We start from the raw sequence: 20210 nt of genomic DNA, 5'->3' as shown, positions 1-20210 counted from the left end.
CTTTTCCTTCTTCCTCTTGGGCTACTGTCGGTGTTGTTCTTGCTACCGATTGTACTTCTCCAATATGACTCCTTCTTCTCTCCTCTAAATAACTTTTTCGCACTATTGGAGTTCCTAAACTCGATTCTTCATCACCCTTCTCATACATAGCATCTTCAGCACGCTTCTCCTTCTCTTCCCTTATTACTTTATTCTCATCCATTAACATCTGGTTCTGCTTTTCTAAATCATTCATCCTTCTCAACAAATCTTTCAATGACACTTATTTCTCTTGCATCTCCTCTGCTTCTTCTATCATCCTACTAGTTGCTCTTCGAGTTCTTCTCTCCTCATTCTTAGATATAGCCTGAGAAGTGCTTCCCTCATTAACCATCATTGCCTTATTTGATGTAGCACGCTTTGGAGGCATTCTAATTACTCTTTCTAACCAAAAACTTTAATTAATGGATTCAACCAAAGAAAAAGACAACGAGAAATCACAGTCGCGATCTTTGTCTTTGAACCCAGACGGCGCCAATGTAGTGATCTAAGAAACTGATCACTATTAACAGTAATGAATTGCTAAGATGAAAAATCAAGATTGAAATCGAGTTGAAATAATCTTTGGTCTAGAGTAATAATATCGGTTACAGTATTCTCTCTTTTTCTCTTTCTTACTCTCAGTTTTTCATTTTGTTGTAATGATCTCCAATGAAATAAATCTTTTTCTTGCTAGTCTATTTATAGTTCTTTTAGAATAGCTTAGACCAATCCCCTCTTGACATGTGTCCATCCTCTCCTTCTTCCTTCCTTTTCCCGCTTTCTTACAACATATCAATTGTAATACAAAATATCGATAATAACCGCCGAAATATCGAATTGACGATATTTGCCCACGACACTATTCTCATATACCTTCACATCTAGGTCGTGTCTTTCTTTTAGGATTATAATTCAATTTTCTGTTCTTCTGGTTGATTCTCTGTAAACCTTATTGAATTATCTTGTGAAGTTAATTAACATCTAATACTACATTAAAATTTTCTGGTTGGGGATTTTCCAAAGTTTTCAAATGTGTTTTTTCTTCCTCCTCATTTCATGGTTAGGGCGATTGACAGTACAATACTTTCATGATGGTACGTTTCATTAACTTAAGTGGTAACCTGAAGTACTGTTGAGAGGTTATGCTATTACAGATCTAAAGCAAAGAGAGATGGTGTGACGAAAGAATACAAATATTGGAAATAATAATAAACATAACACAAAACAAAATATCAAACTTAAGTGGTACAAGATCTGGAGAAGATATATTATGTTCTGGTTCAAGCAAGATGAGGATTATAATGTACTGGGGTCATGGATAATTGCTTAACAAGTCTTAAGAGTTAAAACTTAACAAATGGAGTCAAAACCTTGCTAGATAAACTTAACAAGTCTATGTCTGCCTGTCTCGTATATTCAGATGCTATCACCATTCTTTTCAGTTGTCAAGGGTAGTAGATCTTGCTTTAGTGCCTTGGTTTCTGACGTGAGTGGTCTTCCTCAGACATAAAGAGCGGACAAAAGTGAGGATGATATCTTGGGTTTCAATGGCGGTTTGTTTTACTCAGAATCGACCAATATTATTCCTCAAAAGTATCTAGATATTTGCTAACTTGCCAGTATCTAGATATGATTTTGCTTGCAAGGTCAAGTGAGTGAGAGAGCCACAAGGGAATTGACTACAATTTATATTAGGTTCTGATAATGCCAAAATATCAGGAGAATAATCTCGAGTTAGTGTACACACCCTGTCTTTGGCTTTTAGGTAGCTACATTTCTAATGTTGCTATACGGCATCTCATTGCAAACATTAACTATTGGAAATTGGGAATGAAATGACTTTGTTTAAATCTTCTTCCAAGACCTGAGGCAAGTCTTGTGAGGGAGTAGTTGTTGTTGTTGCCATAGTGGAATCACCACTTTGCCTTCCTTAGTATTGAGATACCATTCATCCTTGTTGTTACTGTCTTCTTTGCCATGAGGTCATCCCAGCTAGGGGAGCTGTTAGAGTTTTCAGGTTGGTTTATTCTTCTTCATTATTCTTTTCGTGCTGATGTAATAGTAATTCAGCTTCAAAATCACACTCTAAGTCAGGAGTCATCCCTTTAGATGGTGTTGTTGGAATCTCTTGTGTATTTCTAAATACTAGTGTGTGTGTGTGCAAAGTGGAGGAGATGAACAAATGGTGTTCTCTCCACTTTAGTGCATAGTAGATAGTCCCACATTGGTTATCCACCACATCGGGTAGGGTTCGAGCCTGGGCTTGGGCTTACTGTTGTGGGTAGTGGTTTGACCAATAGCCTAAACTTGTTTTGCCTTTTTCTTGAGCAGCAAGTTTCAGTGTTCTATTAGGAGTTGGTCTCTCTTCCTCCTAACCTCTATAAATAGGACTGTGAGTCCATAGAGAGAACAGACTTGATCAGAAACTCAACTCAGAGAAACAGAAAACTCAAACCAGTCCTTTTCTTCTTCTCTTCTTCCTGTCAGCCGCCAGAGAGAGTTATATTGCTGTTCTAGAGGGTAGTTTGTTCTAGTGCAAAGTCAGGCTGTTGTTAACCATTGAATCCTGTGAGGAAGACGCCACTGTTGCCTTTCTGCACCATTGGAAGGGGGCTTAAATCTTTCCTAAGGATAGCCTAATCCGCGCCTTGGTTATTCCCAGTTACTGCTGTCCTTGTTTCTTCATTGCTACTGTTCCTTATATTCTACTTTAGTTGCTGTGTTCATACAACTATTCTAACAATCTTAAGGAAAGAGTTTTGTAGTAGAACAAAGGAGAGTGCTTTAATATGACAATCAAAAGATAAGTCTTTTACTTTGAGTTATTGTTTGTGTTATTGGGTTATGACTTTAGAAATTTTTTAATAATTTCATTTTTGGTAGGGAAACCAATTAAAGATTGAATATTTATTGATCTTTTGTGGTTTATCAAACCCTATATGGTTGTAGACCTTTCTCCTACGTTTATGGGAGTCAAATATAAGATTTCTATCAAGAAAAACGTCAAAGTTCGTCTTTTTTTTGACAGCTGCGTCACTCGTTACGAAACTGCTATAACTTTCAGCTCAGAGCTTCGGTTTTGCAATCCGCTTCTTGTGTTAGATAGCTGATTCAAAGAGATTTCCAGTGGTATAAGGCTTGATACCCAATTCGTCCTGAGCTGGTTTAGAATTATAGTTCTTTTGAACTGTTTTTCTAGAAGGAGGAAAATATGGTAATCCGGTTTTCAATCGGGTTAGGTATCATATTCTTTCACTCTTTGCAATTCTTTTGGTTTGTTTATATGGTGATATTCTTGCCTTGAGTTGCATGCTAGTTTTCTTAGGAGGGAAATCCCTAAGCTTAAACTTCTTTAATAACTTAGTCAACAAATTATACGTGTTTATCACTGAGGAATTAATTAGTTTGACTAGAAGTAGTTTGATATTAATTTTCTTTGTACATATGTAGATGTATGTAGATGGTCTAAGAGAGACCTTAAGATATTTAATATCAACCACACTCAAATCTTGGATAGTAATTATAATGTATTCAATGCATAATTGCTTACCTTTATTGAGTGAACGTGTTGTTAGACGATTGTTATAATTGTACTGTTGTGAAAATACATGTTAGATGAAGTAACTTGTAGCTTATATCCAATATAGCATATGTTAAAGTTGTGTAGCATGCTAGTTTTGGATATTTATGTTATGTAGCATTCAAAACTACACTTTATTGAGGGAACGTGTAGTGATTTAGTAAGTTGAATGAGGGGGTTTTTTTTTTTTACTAATTCTTTTTGTATTTGAGTAATTGAGGACAACTCAAGCAATTAATTGGAGTGATTTTCCAAAAGAAAACGTTATTAATTAGGAAGAGAGAGATCTAGTCATTGAGAAGATCTCCTCATTTATTATATCTATTGTTATTTTCTTTTTTTATTAACATAATTAATGAGGAAAGAGAATATGAGAGAATCGACTGTTTACTGTGAAATTTTTGGTTTTTTGGGTTTTTCATCGGTTTGGGCTTTTGATTTGCGAAATAAGCTTTTTCCACTAAAACTATTTTTTTGGGCCTTATATATTGGGGGCCCTGTGTGGTCGCCCACATGGCACCTGCTCAGGGCCGGGCCTACGGGAACATTATGTGTGTTGGCCAACGAAAAGCACCCCAAATGTTCCCCAAACGAAGGCACCCCAAATACACTTTTAGCAGACATGATGAACTTCGAAATATATCCATTTATATGGCTACATTGTCTGAGCTTACGGAAAATGTATCTATATTATAAGAGTCTAACGAATACAAATGCAATGACTCATTTCAATGTATTTTTCAATTCGTCTTTCTCCAACCCACGGATGAAATCAATATCTATAATCTAGCGAAAGAAACAAAAATGCAGTTTTTTTCACACAATTAGAACAGAAAAAGTAACCATAAAAAAAATAGATACTGATTTAGGTGTGAGAATACACTTAAGGACTGAGAAACTAATGTCACATTAAATAGTAACACAATTGTTCACAATTATTCTTCCCCTTAATTACAGTCTTACATCAGTTTAATCTGTAGGCAGGACCGTAGTAAACTACAACCAAGATATGGGCTATATACTACGAATCCATCATCATTGTGAACACTTACCCTTCCTAGACAATCTGCTGTTTTCTTTACTTCTCAATGAACATTCTTATAAGTAATTATCTCCTCAAAGAAGAAAGTTAACAGAACATAAAGTATAAAGTCCTTAGTATGGGCTGCTTCTACAAAATCTTTAGAAAAAAAACTTTGGTACAAATATTAATACATTTGTATGTGGGTATGTTTTTTTCATACAGTCAACAACATCAACTTCAATGAAGCATTTGCATACATTCAGTAACATTAAATTCAACAAAGCATTTGCATCCAATGGCACATTCAAGATCCATCCCCATGAAATCAACATCGAAGTTTTCATACATGTAAAAGTCTCCTCCACCAATGCAACAACACCACCAAGAACTTTCTGGCCGGGTTTAAGATACAAATTTGCAATGAACTCTTTCGTTGTTTCTGCCCAATATGAAGGTCCACTTACACATTTATCATGAGATAAAGACAAAAAATATAAAATAAACTCAAAGAAAAGAAAGTTCAAAGATATAGTGCATGCTCGAAATAGCATCCAAGATGTCAAGAGATTTCTCCTTGATTGGGCTTCCTTAAGTGCTCTGTTTAGAGGATTGAAATCCCAAGGCAGTGTCTTTACAGAGCTCCAATATGTTGAAACAATCATAACTGGATTTGATTGTTTACCTTCTGCCTTGCTAAAAACATGGCATATAGTGAGCTAAGAGGTATGAACCTAGGCGGGATGTCTTAGTTACCAAGTTAGATTCCTCAAGACCCTTTTGTTGATTGTTACTTATCTATTATTACCAATTAATAAACCGATCTAGTTCTAGGTAGAGACATCTCAAATGATTTTGCCCCTAGAGACCAAATCCCCACCACATGTATTTGGCAATTTATGACATTTCTCTTCAAGTCATACTTTTTAAGAATTGGAATGAACATATTTGGCTTACCAATTCCGCCAATGTTTACAAATCCTTCTCCAATAGTTTTTTCACTATCTTTTAGTTTATATTGAACATTGGCCAAGTAGCATTGAAATTCCTCATCGTCATCTGTACGGACCTTTTTAAATAACAAACAAATCTGCAATTTAGAACATAATATGCATTAGAATACCATAATGTCTTTTAGAGAAGATAGGAAAAAAATACATAAAAGGTCAAGAAGATGGTTAAAATCCAACAACTATTACCTGACTCTGGTTCTTTGTTATTTCTCATATAAACCCCAATACATTTATAGCTAATCAGACATAGTTCAAAGGAATTTCCAGAGTCATCGTGTGATAGACATTCACTAATGACTTGCATTATTATCCAAATTAGACAACTGAATGTACATTACAAAATGGAAGAAGAAGAAAAAAACAAAAAGTATACTTGCATTCAACAAAAGAGACCACTTATTCTCCATGGCGGATATTAAAGTTAAAATGTCATCCCTATCGCCAAAATGGATGATGAGCAGGGATTAGCAAAGATGAGGTAAAAGTTGAGGTATCTAATTTGGCAAAACAGGATGAAAGCAGGATTACACTTGCTAAAATGCACAAAAGACTAACATTCATTTTACTAAACCCTACTGCTTTTTCAAAAAACAATAACTAATATGGTGCTAATATTACAGCTATAATGACAGTATGACACAGTTCTCGATAATTATTAATAATTAGTAATAATAACTGTAAATAGGATACCTACCAATAGTTCTTCAATTTGACCCTATGAGTTATATCTTTGGTTCTTAGCCTTTCAGTGCTAAATAGCCTGCTTGCATCATACCTGCATCAAAGAGAAATGAGAAAATTGTAATGTTGTAACTTTCTCAAGTTGTGGAACACCAATGCAAATGACAAAAGGAGAAGAACATAAACAACTATCATTAAACTGAATCAATTTTAGCATGAATGCAATCAGAGTTCGCTCTACAAATATTATCTATGAAGTTTTTGGCTTAAAATGTGTGGGTTTGCACACTAAAGGGCTTAGACCCGGTGCTTTATTCAAATGTGCTTATAATGACTTAAAAAACAAAAATCTAGTGTTTACTCGAACTTCAAAACTATAACCTAAACCATCATCCTTTCTTTGGCCCAAACCCCTAAAAGTCAGCCGCCAGCTAAAGATGGAGGTAGTAGGATGGGAGTTGATATTCACCACCACATAGAGGGAATGAGGGAGAGCGACGGACTGGAGCAGATATAGTACTATAGCGTCTCTAGGTCGGTGTTTTTTTTCCCTTTTTGCTATTATGTTCCCTTGTTATTCTTCTCTTGGTCATGGGGGCATAAGACTTGGCGATGCGCGTACAGAACCTAAAAGGGTAGGTACAAACTGGAACACCTTAAAATGGAAGTAGTGAATCGGTAACACCGATCCGAATCTTACAATAAATTAAGAGTACACTACGAATAAATTGTTGGCTATAATAAAGTAAGCCATATTACCCCAAAGCACAACCGGCTTGAAAAGGATCAGGAAAACATTTATGTTTCAACTACCAACATATATCACAGTATTTGGTTTCTTCTTTGACTCCTAATCGTGATGAGGAAATTGATATCGTTTTTGCAAATGTCACCAATATTCAATTGAAAAAAAATACAGTCACTTCGCCTCCTCACAACAACATGCAAAACTAACGACTCATAAACAAAAAGACCTTCAACCAGAGATTCAATTAAATTGTTCATATCAAATCAAATCAAATCTAACAATGCTAATATTATCAGATGAATCACTGACCAATCAATAAACATAAAACTTAGATTTAATTAATAATAAATTATCTAACCTGGTTTGGATTAAAAAATAGGGAGGTAAGAAACTATAGTTGGTTTAGATCTATCTAACGCGAGAGCGTCAAATGCGGTAAAAGGGGAATAATATATGAAGGAGTAAATACAGCCCCAGTGAAAAGTAAAGCCCCCTCATAAAAATGACATAACTAAGAACAATGAGTGTTGAATCTTCTGCAATCAATCTTGTTTCAAACCAATAGTCAAAGTGGCGTAGATGGGTAAAGCTTGTTTTGAGCTCAAACACCCGAGTGTACTTTTGTTGATATAAGCCACTTTATTATAACTACCAAAATAAAATGATTTGACATCAATCCATCAACCTATGCTGGAAAATGTTAAAATAGAATGACTTTATACATGCATACACATTTTATTTGGCTATCAATTATACATGTAGAAACTACCGGGAGGAATGGACCAATATATTACATTTTATCATGCATTGCTTAAAATCATAAACTTAACAAACAAAATCATATACCGCTTTCTAAACTCTGTTTCTCCAATCATGTCTGGTTGGACTATTCTCTGTTGCACTATTTCGTGTAAAGAAGTGGATGCAAACACGTTTAATCGATAACTTATAAAGGAAATAGAGAAATGTTATATATAATACCATGAAATAAAAATGAAAATGACACATGAAATGCATAAAAGTTCTGAGGGTGCACATCAGAGTTACCTCTATTCAAGTCCATCATGCAATAGCATGTCTTTGAAATATAATACATTGGCCTCTAGACAATCAAGACAACAAAAATATTAGCAGGTCAAAGAACTGTAATTGAAATTTTACATAATACCCCTCTGCCTCAAAGACAAAAAACTTTTGGAAATCATAAAACTTAAAAATGGAATCGATATATCTAGATCTAGAAAATCCAGAAATTCCTATCAAATATATTTCCAACGTTCGTCAGAAGTGCATCATTTATGTGTTTTAGTAGATTTCTATATAATTAGAACACGCGATGCTTTAGTACGGTACGATGTAGTAACCTGGTTAGCTAATGGAAAAGGTTACGGGATATCAAGTTAAAAGTGTATGGTGTAGTAACCTGGTTAGCTAAAACAAACCTTGCATTTTTTTGAGGATAGTCTTGAGGTGCCTAGATTTGCAGTAAGGTAATCCCAATTCGAATGCATGGTCCCATGCCTTAGCCCAACTCATGCTCCTAATTAAACACATTATAATAACAAAAGATTTTGAAATAGAAAGTTGCTAAAATTTAAGGTACTCATTTTTCTCAAACAATCACTATCATAAGGTAAACACCAAAAATGAATGTAAATCGAATGATAATGTTTCTTTTCAATCTGCACCCCAAAAGCGATGTAGAAAAAAAAATCGGAGAATTTACATAAAATGAACATAATGAAACAACAAATTAGAAGAACTAGTCCATTAAAAAAAAAGTTATTGATTTAGAGAATTGAAAAAAAATAGACATACTATCTTTTAGAAAGGATCAAACATGCAAACGACCATTTAGGCATTCAGAGTATATGTAAAATCAAAAAACAAAAAACCAAGCATGTGCAAAAATGTTGAGCATGTGCAAATTATTTAGAAATTGCATGTGCAAATAGAGCAAAGGTGTACATAACCCAATGCCTTTTGACTAATTTCATTAAGGTAATAAAGCTGATGGGCGCAATCTTATGATGCTAAAATAACTCCCATTTGAGTATGAGATATTGATAATTTTCCTACATAACAATTAGTGCACCACATATCAAGTATATAACTATTTCTCATCAAGCATACCAAGACACTTAATCCTCGCTTTTGTTTTCAAAGGTACTCAACAATCCTTTTAGAATGAATGTGCAGTGAATTGGCAAGATAAAGCGTAAAACCCTTCCGAGAAATTCATATACAATATACCATATACACCTAGACCTGTCACTACTTTAGAGACTAATATCATACACCATAATCAAGTGCTTAGTATGCTCAATCACTTTTTTTAAGTCGTAATAAAAAAATGATTCAGCCAAGTGCACAACAATTACGCTGTATAACTAAAATCACACTTAGAATAGATAAATTAAGCCTTAAAATTTCATTCGTGCACAACACTTAGAACAGATAACTTAAGCAGGGTAGAAGCAGTGAGCTCACGTATTATGCCTACAACTCCATTTTTTTTTATGACTTCATACATGTCAAAGCTAGGCAAAAAAGTGACTATTCTTCCCCAACCCAACATCCACAATAACTATTTGCAGAGAAGGTGTAGCTTGAAGAACTATGCAAGGAAAAAGAATCAATTGAAGAAAGTAATACTACACGACCACACATGAAAGATTCAACAAACACCGAATGGTACGCCACACCTGGTGTTTCTTTTTATTGAGACCGAAACGAAAAACAATAGCTACACCTTCTCTGCAAATGATCTTGCATTTGCCATAATAGCTCGGACATCAGCAAAATAAACATTAACCAGACCAGGAACCTGCAATTGATTAAGCCACCACAATTAGAAAAACGAAAAGAGAGGAGAACACTAACACTGCAAAACAATATAAGCATATAAACTCCAGTTTGTTCATATACTTATATATAGACAAAGGACATCAACAGGCATCCATTTGTACAACTGTAAGGACACGGATGTACTGTTCTGATCTTAACTTTCTTGTAATTTCACTTGAATAGAAAAAAACCAAAGTAATAAAGGAAACCCAACTCACAGACAGGGCCAGCTCACCCTATAGGCAGGTGAGCCAGCTTGGAGGGGGGCTCATCTTTTGTAGACCAATGTTCCTTCTTATGTTTGTTTTTTAAATTAAACCAAATGAGTTTTTTCTGTGATTCTGTTTTCAATGTTCACATTTTCTTATAATAATTATTTACTTTCGTAGATGTCATGTTGTTGGTCCAAACAGAATCATGGACCATCTTACCAAAAAAAAAAAAAAAACCTCATAGATATAGAGAAATCTTTACTTTCACAGATAAAACTCATATTATAAAGGCCTTATATGGGAATTTGCCTAGGGCCTCAAGTTTTCTTGAGCATACGCTCCTGAGAATGCCCCTCTTTCCTCTACACTATGCCTAAGGTCGAACAATTTTTGATGGCCATTAACATATGTATGAAAAAAAGAGTGATAGATATAGCCATATAGGTTACATTTATCACATGCTTTCCATATGTTCATGCACAATAGCACAAGAGAAATAGCATATAGGCTAAAGACATTAATTATCTTTAATCTTATCTATGTGAACACCGAGAAGGTGGGGTTTATTATCAAACTTATCTAAAAGAAAATTAGAGTAGTAGATGGAGAGGATCTACGAAATTTGATGGCTACTTGAGCCTTCACCGAGTATATGTGCATGAACTTCAAATCAAACTGTGGTGTAATCTTGGCCAAAAAGTAATATACATTAAGGTGGTTCAGCTCCAAAAATCTTGTTTGCATACTACTCATCAATGAGCAGCAACAGATGTAGGTGTATCTCGCATTGTAGTATACCCCACTTTGTTTTCCTTACAGTTAATTTATATTTTTCTTTCATTTCTCAAAAAAAGAAATGTACTAACTAATTATCGAATTGGTTAAATAATGAAACTATATTAATTTGAATTGAATGATCTCTCAGCCAACAATTTTTCGATTAATACCTAAAAATACGAAATAGAACTGGGAATCTCACTACAAGACATTGTGGGTGATTTTTTACCGTAATTATATCGGAGATACCACGGACACCTTGTCGAAGTATATCATCAGCCAAGTTAAAAGCATCGATTCTGGGTAGATCGAAACTCATTGTCAACAACTTGTCATTTGGAATGACAATTAGTGTGTCAACATTCTCTCTTAAAGCCGCAACACCTTCCTGTGCTTGAACTGCCCTTCTACGCCCCTCGAAAGATAACGGGGTTGTGACAATACCAACAGTCAAGATACCCATTGCCTTTGCAACTCCGACAATTATTGGGGCCCCACCAGTGCCAGTTCCTCCGCCCGTTCCAGCCTGCACATATGAGATAGTTTGGGGGAAATAAATATGGAAGTTGAAACAATATATGACATACAGTCGCAAGTTGTTCCTAGTTTACCCATAAATGCATTAAAAAAAACAGAAACATGTAAAAATTCTCCCTTACCAGAGATAATATTCTGGTGAGAGTTGATCTAAACTCCTAGATATGACCATTTCAATAGTTTGGTTTTATTATCGTAAGGATGAGGAGATCAAGGAGCATGTTGCCCACAAAACAACGACTGGATATAGGTGTGATTTGAGTGTGCCATGGGATCAATACATTTGAGTCATATTCAAGGTGAATTTTAAGACAACAATCGGCCACCTATGATTGATGAGATAAAATATTGGGAAATGAAGAAAGAACATTTTCATAGATTAGTAAAAGCAAGATTTCAATATTGGGATATTGAGACAAATGAGAGGGAGGATTAAAAATAAATTTTACAAATGAGTATTAATGATATAGTATATGACCATGTCAATCTAAACATCTATATGTTATACCTAGAGTGTCTCAAGTTTATCTCAGAATGTATATCGATTATAAGCACCCAACAATGTTCCCACATAAGGAAACAGGGAAAGTGACTTACTAATCGATGGTTTATTGCAAAGTATAATAGATTTTCTATCAACCTACAAGTACTTAGAAATAAAAAGAAAAAATACAAACCAAAGCAAAATGAAAAAAAAAAAAAAAAAAATCTAACAGTTCAGGGTAGTACTTAACCGAGGACGATTTGAGAAACACGGAAATTCAACATCCTCGAAACCATGTTATAACCAAAGCCGCTAACTAATACAATTCTTTGTAAGACAGAGGAGCATGTATATAAAAATGTGGCGAGGTTATCTCACCTGAATTTAAAATATGTCTCTATAAAGATTTCTGTATTTAAAATAACGGTGGCTAAACTTCTTGTGGATTTAAAACCATGTCACACCATCAACTCGCTTCCTCAATAGATTCTCTGCTTTCCTTGGCGGCATTCATGCCAATATCCTGGGTTTCACCAAAGCACAAGCCCCCTAGTCATTTCGGACCCGATTTGCAATCGGTTTTCTGAATATATCGGGTGACATCCTCAAGGCTTGAACATCCAGATTAACTATCCGAAACTCGGCGCCCTTCATGGAACTTTCAATCATTCTATTTACACATTGGAACCTCCACCCCCCAAGCCCAACCACTTTAATTTTGGTTTCGTTATAACCGGTTGAACTGGATGGGTCTTTTAAGTTGTCGGTGACAATCTTTGGCCGAAGCTCTCCTTTCTCGGACCGATATCTTGTCATTCACCTCACTTCCTCTAAGCATCGAGACTTCGGGATGTAGATTCAAGAAAGAGTCTTTACTACTGTGATATTGTTTAACATTGTGCGAACCACCAGCCATGCATCTAAATTGTCCACTGTGACAAAAAACTCCATTCCTCTCATCAAACATCTTCACTGAACTAACACCACCCATACGATTATCCATTGAAAGTCTCCCTCCAAGAACAGTTAACACTCCCACCGAACTGTGCGGTGTAGTAGCCATGACAACAAAATGGGGAAACTCAAAAACACAAGCGATCATAATACTAATAGTAGATATGAAGATCAGATTACATCCACTAGGAAAATCGTTAGACCACATAAGAGTATGACTTTGTTACTTGTGAGTGTTAAATATATGTCAATAAGTCTGAATGAAATGATATACCACATAATGAACTGTTTGGATAGAGAATTCATGCTTTAAAAAGTCGATCTTAGGAGGAGAATTTTTTTTTGGTAAATGCTATCAGTATGAGACCACTACCTCCAAACGATAGAGCCATGACAACTTTCAAAAATTTGAGGGGAGATTTGAGGGTTCATGTTAACTCTAAATGAACATTTTCACAACATAACCCATTTAAAGTAACAACATACAACCCACTAAAATCAGGAAATCAGACCAAGCACTCCAAAATTTAAATTTTATTGCAAATGAAAAAAAACTCACCATTCCTCGACTAATGCCCTTGATATCATCGTTCAAGGCTCTCACTCCTTTCCCTCGCTTTCAATTCTCTTCCCACCCTTCTTAAAGTCGGTATTCTCCTACTTGCTTTGCTTTCTTCAAAACCTGAAGAAATCAAGAGAAAAGGAAGGCAACAAAGAGTTTATCTTTTTTATCAATAGAGGACGAAGAGGGAGAAGTAAATACCTGATTGGAAGAGAAAAAGAAGAGAGACGGTTGGTTTCTTTAATTTAATTTCCGTATAAAAGGTAATTATTTGGCAATTAATGAAGGGTAAGTCGCGAACAATTGAATATAGGCGTATAGTTGATTTCCGACCTGAATTTACACATACATCCTTAAGTTACTATATAATTTTAAGGGTATAGATAGTAGTAAATTTTGAAATGACTAAGTAGTCCTTCTTAAAGGCATTGAATAATTAATTTTAATATTTTATCCAAGGGTATTTCATGGTAGAAAAAATGTTGGTCCAATTTAAATGTCCATGTTAATTATGGTATACTCTACTAATTGAGATATCTTACTATATTAGAAAAATGTGGGGTTGATGAATAGAAAATCCGTCATAAGGGCATTTTCATCATTTCTTAGTTTTTTTTTTGTTTTTTTTTTATAATTTTAGGTCCCTATATTTTATATAAACTACATAACATTCCCTAATCTTTACGGTAATTACATGATTGTCCCTATATTGTACGATTATTACATAACAGTCCCATTTTTCAATATATTTAACCACTAAATCCAATAAATTTACTTCCTTTTCCACTTTTCTTCAACTTCACATCCACAAGTCACTAAAACACAATACTACCCTATCAAAAAAACACATCATATACCCAAAATTAGTCCTATCTATTCAATTTAAATAAAAATAAGACCCTAACCACAATTCAACTCACTAAACTAAACAATCCATATCAAATTAACAGTTATTACATCAAATAACAAAACCCCAAACAAACAATTTCTCAAAAATATTTTTTCTAATTTATCATTAAAAATTAAAAAAAAATCATTTATTTACATTTTTTAAATAAAAATAAAAGGACATAAAACAAAAGAAGACAAGAGAGAGACGGTTGGTTTCTTGAATTTAATTTCCGTATAAAAGGTAATTATTTGGCAATTAATGAAGGGTAAGTCGTGAACAATTGAATAGGGGATTTCCAACCTGAATTCACATATACGTCCTTAAATTACTATATAATCTTAAGGGTATAGATGGTAGTAAATTTTGAAATGACTAAGTAGTCCTTCTTAAAGGCATTGAATAATTGATTTTAATATTTTATCCAAGGGTATTTCATGGTAGAAAAAAAGTTGGTCCAATTTAAATGTCCATGTTAATTATGGTATACTCTACTAATTGAGATAACTTCCGTACCTCTTCCTCTTCCTTGAAAAGTGAAAGCCTTTGAAATTTGTTTTGAAGAAGGATAAATCTTACTACATCTTTTTTCACTCCTAGGATATAGCTTCATTGCCATGATATTTTCGTACTCAAACAAATTTCAAGGTAGTGATAATGTGTGCGGTCGGTCATACTCATAAATTTAGATTTCTTTGAGTTTTTGTAATTCTAGCTTTGACAATTTTGGTTATAATTAGGCTTCCTTTTTAGTTTCTTAATTTCCTATTTTTTTGAATCTAGCGTATAGACAAGTTTTACTTATTATGTATCTGGCCTTTCCTTTTTCTTACTTTTCTTTTGATGTCATTGGGCTGGTTGCAGGCATTACGACTTGTTGGGAGATTTCACTAGAAAGTCACACCTCAATCAAGCTACTTTCTATCCCAAATGATTTCAACTTGAAGCTCACACCAAGAAAATCACACACCCAAGACTTTGGTAGTTATCACAACAAACTCAAATAAGCAAAACCACTAATTTATCATCACCCATAATAAGCAAATAATAAATAAGGAAGTAAATAATGCAAAGAGACACAAAGATTTAGGTGGTTCGGTAAATGTTACCTACATCCACACAAGAGCCGAGTTTCCTTTATAGCAAAGATTTGAGAGTTTACAAGAGATATCAAGAATCAAGAATCAAGAATAAGAGGCCTCACTCAAACCCTAGCTCAATAGAGCTCCCACAATACCCAAGAAATGAATCTCTCAAAAGTTGTCTCAAAACCCTAATCTATTTCCTTTATATAGGTGTACATAGAAAAAAGGTGAGAAAATGGGCTTTGGGCTGAAATTTCGTTAAACTGTCGAAATTCTGGAAAGTTTCAGAACTTTAGTTTCAAACGACACCATCAGGTCGTTGGGAGGTAAGCCAGCAACATTACTGCCAAACGGTGCACGTAGACCGCTCAGTGCTTTTCCCAAACGACTTCGCCAAGTCGTTTGGCTCTCTTCCCACACGATGCCCACATGTCGTTCAAGCTATTTCCAAGAGCATCATTCTCAAATGACCTTGGCAGGTCGTAGAGGCTTCGTAACATCGATGCTTCGACGTTGTCCAAGCTTGCTGGTGAGACACCGGAGCTTCGCTCGACGGTTCCACAACCCAACACGACTTTCATGATTGCTAGAGCAAGGACGACATAAGAGATGAAATTTTTCGTTTGAGAGCTAGGACTTGTTTACTCGATGTATTTGGTTTTAAGAATTAACAGTAGATGATTTTCTAGTTATTATTATATTATTGGATATTATCTCATGGTTTAATAAAATGTGATTTTGGTTACAACTTTTGCAACTTATGGATGAATTTTAATATATAGGTAGCTAATGGGTGAATGGAATACGTTTGATCAAGTTTTGTTTTGCTTTGTTTTTGTTTTGTTTTTTTTTGTAACCAAGTGTATGTACGTAGGCCTTGAATGGGATACGTTTGGTCAAGTTTTGTTTTGTTTTTTTTTTGTAACCAAGTGTATGTACGTAGGCCTTGAATGGGATGGATAGATTGTGTAATACGTGGGGCATAAATAATGCTAGACGCAAAGGCTGGTGCGGGTATCCCAAAAAAAAATTGGGACCAAAACGATTTAATTTTTTTTTTCCGATTCATCCGTAGTTAGTAATGATTATAGACGTTACAAATCTTACAGGTGACAAATCAACAACCATTTAAGAACCGTTAGATATGTATTCGTAACATATATATCCGTTACTCATTTTGATGCAAATGAGTGTAACACCCCAGACATAACCGTTAGTAAAAATATTAATAACCGTAATAACTGTTACTAATTAAACCCCTTTTCTGGTGTAGTGCCACAGTGTAAATACAAACTCTTCACATGACTAGCTAGTCCTATAAGTATAAGTGGACTCCATAAAGGAAGTAACCCTTGTTGCTCCAACTCTCATTTGGTCCTTTTTTCACATTTTTTTCCTTCTGTCGAAGTACAACATAAGCTTGAGTGTGGACCCTACGAGGATGGGTTAGCAACCAGTTTGACTTTTTTCGTTGGTGGGTTTCCTCCCGATGCCACAACATAGGAATAGAAACATAACATTGCAGCACTGTCATTCATTGGAAAGTGAGTTCATATAAATGAGCAGATGTTGTAACTCATGAGCAATCTTGGTGAATAGAAAACATTACAAAAGAATATAGGCATACCTTATAACAGCATAAAACCCTAACGGGAAGACTTTCTACAACCATAATATCAGGCAACATTCAAAGCAAAGAAAATTGCTTATTGACGAGTAAAAACATAATCCATAACAATAATCACTTACCAAAGAGTAATTTTGAAGATAGGATGTTTCCAGAAAAATGCTGCAGAGAGTACTGCAAGGTCAAGAAAAGGAGATGAACTTATATAAGTATGGAACTTATTGGGCTCAATTCATTTAGGGGATTACAACTTGTGTGTTATCTTAAACTATTTACATTTTTCGCACAGGTGTTGAGAAAACTTAAATCCAAGGTCGATTTACGCCAAACATGCAATGTAGTTGTTTTCTTACAGTTCCATATCATCTAATCAGTTTATTACACATGTTTTGTAATATCCCAGGTGACCTCAAATTACTATTTTTGGGCATTTTGCATATCAACAAAGTAAAAATTCACTTCTTGATATGATTTCATACTTTTTTTTTTTTATATATTTTATGTTTGTAATTAGAACATGCTTTATGCCCTATTAAAAATTGCCTTTAAGAGGAACCACGACAAATTTAACTCTTAAGAATCAGTTTGTACATATAACTGTACCGCTGATCCATTAAGGTGCGTAATGTTGCTTAAACAAGCATTGTTCTCTTTTATTTCTCTGTTTTGTTCGTAACGTTGTTGTTTTGAGCTATCAATTCGTGGTTTGTACCAAGGCCCAAAATATCGATATCGATCAATATATCGGTGTACCCAAAAACCGATATATATCGGATATATTGAATATATCGGATATATCCATTATTTTGGTGACTATTTCAAACTATTTAAAATATCGGAAATATCAGAAATATCAGACATATAATATCGGAAATATATTGTAAAATATCAGATTTATATTAAAAAATGGTCAAAAAGTCAACCGATATATATCGTAAATATCGGATATATCGATTATATCGGCGATATAAAGTTTTATATCGGAAATTTCGATATATATCGGGAAAAAAAGGTTCTATATTCGGTGGATATATGTCGAAATATCGATGTCGGTGTACCAAAATACCGATATATATCGGCGATATATCGGATATATCGGCGATATTTTGGTCCATGGTTTGTACACCACGAAATTGTATGCTCATTCGATTGCTAAAGGCCACCATCGACACTGCCACATTTTTTTTTATTGGCAAACCTGTTTTTAAACGAGATCAGTAACTCATTGATGCGGTGGGGTCCGAACCAGACCTCTGGTATCATCACCTAAATATTTTACCAACTTTGCTACTGCAACATTCATGTAAAACTGCATTATTACAGGCTGTGATGAGTTACGTATGAGGGAAATTTTAACAATCACAATTTCCAACCCCTTATCTTCAGAATTTAGGTAATAATAATATCTAGTCAAAATAATTAATTGGAGTGACACTTTTGACCGATTGCATTTAGGACACCATTTTTTATTTATTTTGTATGTGTTGTCTTGCTTGCAATTTATAATAGTGTGATTTTGTTATTTTTTCCGCCTCTTATGGATAAAGCTCTCTACTATTTTAGTTTTAGTTGCTTCAAGCTTTTTCACTAATCATGTGGATTGTGGATTGCTAATATTGTAATTTATATAAGGTTACTTTCCAATATTTTTTTATTATGAAAAAGGAACTATTTGTCTTGCTATATTTTTTTCTTGCCTTACAAAAATGGGGTCATCTCCTTTTCAGATTTGGTATAGTTGGTATCTTTCCATGTTAGAAAAACACATTGAAGATGTGATGCATAAGCATATAATTTAACTAACTAATATTTACTTCTTAGTTACAACCAGTAAAATATATGGAAGGAAAATAAGATTGAAGCCTGATGTGCAAAACACGTCACCGATTGAAGTGTGACTTGCAAAACATGTAACTTAAAGGTATCAACAACGATTTAGCTCTGATCATCTGTAAAGTATCTTTATGCAAAGGGCATCCTTCCATACTGGTACTACATACATGTGTCTGATTCCCAAATGCATGACGAAAAATATCTTATTTAAGATGGCCCTTTGAGTTTTAGTTTCTACTTATTCATCTATTGGAATTGGTTCCTTTACTATTTTAGTCAATAGATTAATTTCACTTGGCATTATTCATGTATCGTATGTGAATAGTTGGGTTTAGTTTATCTACTCACGGAGCTCATATTTAGTATTTGCTCTAAGGTGTCGTTTGAAATCTCATTAGAGTATAAGGTGTGTGTGTGTGTGTGTTTTAAATTTAAATTTTCATTTTTTATCAATAATTATGGCACAAGGTGTAGGTAATATACCCTTTGGGGTAATTATATTCTGATATCGTGGTTTTAGTTAGTAATATAGATATGTGAAGCTTTAGTAGTGGTGGAAGTATACTTCAAAAAGAGTTTAGAAGTTGAGGTTCATCCTAAATTGTTTAGAGTTTGAGTGAGGGAGATAGAAGAAGAAAGGTAGACTCTTGAATCTTAGAATGGTTCTAAGCTAATGAACTTGAGAGCTTTGATTGTATATTAAAATGACTTGAAAACATGAAAGGAAGATTGATTAAAACATTGAAATGAAACAAGCAAACAAGATGAAGATTGAAATAAAGAGCAAGTAACAAGTTGATTGAAATAAAAGAAATGAAATAACAAGTTGATTGAAATAAAGGAAATGAAATAACAATAAATTAAAAACAAGACAAGAAAATAAACAAACCAAATGGTTTGGATCCTAAGACAATGGATGAGTTCTCTCTCCTTTGCTTTTTGATTATATACTCTTACTTTTGCCATTTATAGATTTGACTTCATCCATTCTAAACTAGACACCTCACCGTACCCCTTTCACTTTTGTTTTTGCTTTTGCTTTATGGGTGCCTTCTTGACCAAGGTAGGTTTAGGGATAAGTCTTCATAATTTGAAATAAGAGTCTCCATCTTTGGTCTTCTGATCGAGTCCTTTGACTGTTAACCGAAAAAAATCAAGTTTATTTAAGTTTTTCAGTATAGTATTTAAGTCAAGTTTCAAGAAGAAAAATGATTTCTCATGAGAAGAAGTTCTTATATCTCAATTCAAGTTTCAATCTTTCTTTGGAAGGATTTACTGTTCACCGGCCCTATTAACAAGTATTGTTCACCGGTATTGTTCATCGTCACTATTCACCAGT

General features: G+C 34.3%; 1 pseudogene across 1 annotated transcript; it reads right to left on the bottom strand.

Annotated features, from left to right (window-relative positions):
- Positions 1–8240: 8240 nt before the first annotated feature.
- On the bottom strand, positions 8241–13091 carry LOC147472980 (cell division protein FtsZ homolog 2-1, chloroplastic-like; annotated as a pseudogene). The gene is made up of 3 exons (XR_015210625.1): positions 12371–13091; positions 11130–11433; positions 8241–9891 (listed from the first exon to the last, which is right to left on the bottom strand). The product of XR_015210625.1 is annotated as a cell division protein FtsZ homolog 2-1, chloroplastic-like (transcript).
- Positions 13092–20210: the final 7119 nt, after the last annotated feature.

Source organism: Coptis chinensis, unplaced genomic scaffold (assembly GCF_015680905.1).
Source record: "Coptis chinensis isolate HL-2020 unplaced genomic scaffold, ASM1568090v1 utg6152_pilon_pilon, whole genome shotgun sequence".
In the NCBI taxonomy this organism is placed as follows: Eukaryota; Viridiplantae; Streptophyta; class Magnoliopsida; order Ranunculales; family Ranunculaceae; genus Coptis; species Coptis chinensis.
This window is presented reverse-complemented; position numbering and strand designations above follow the sequence as displayed.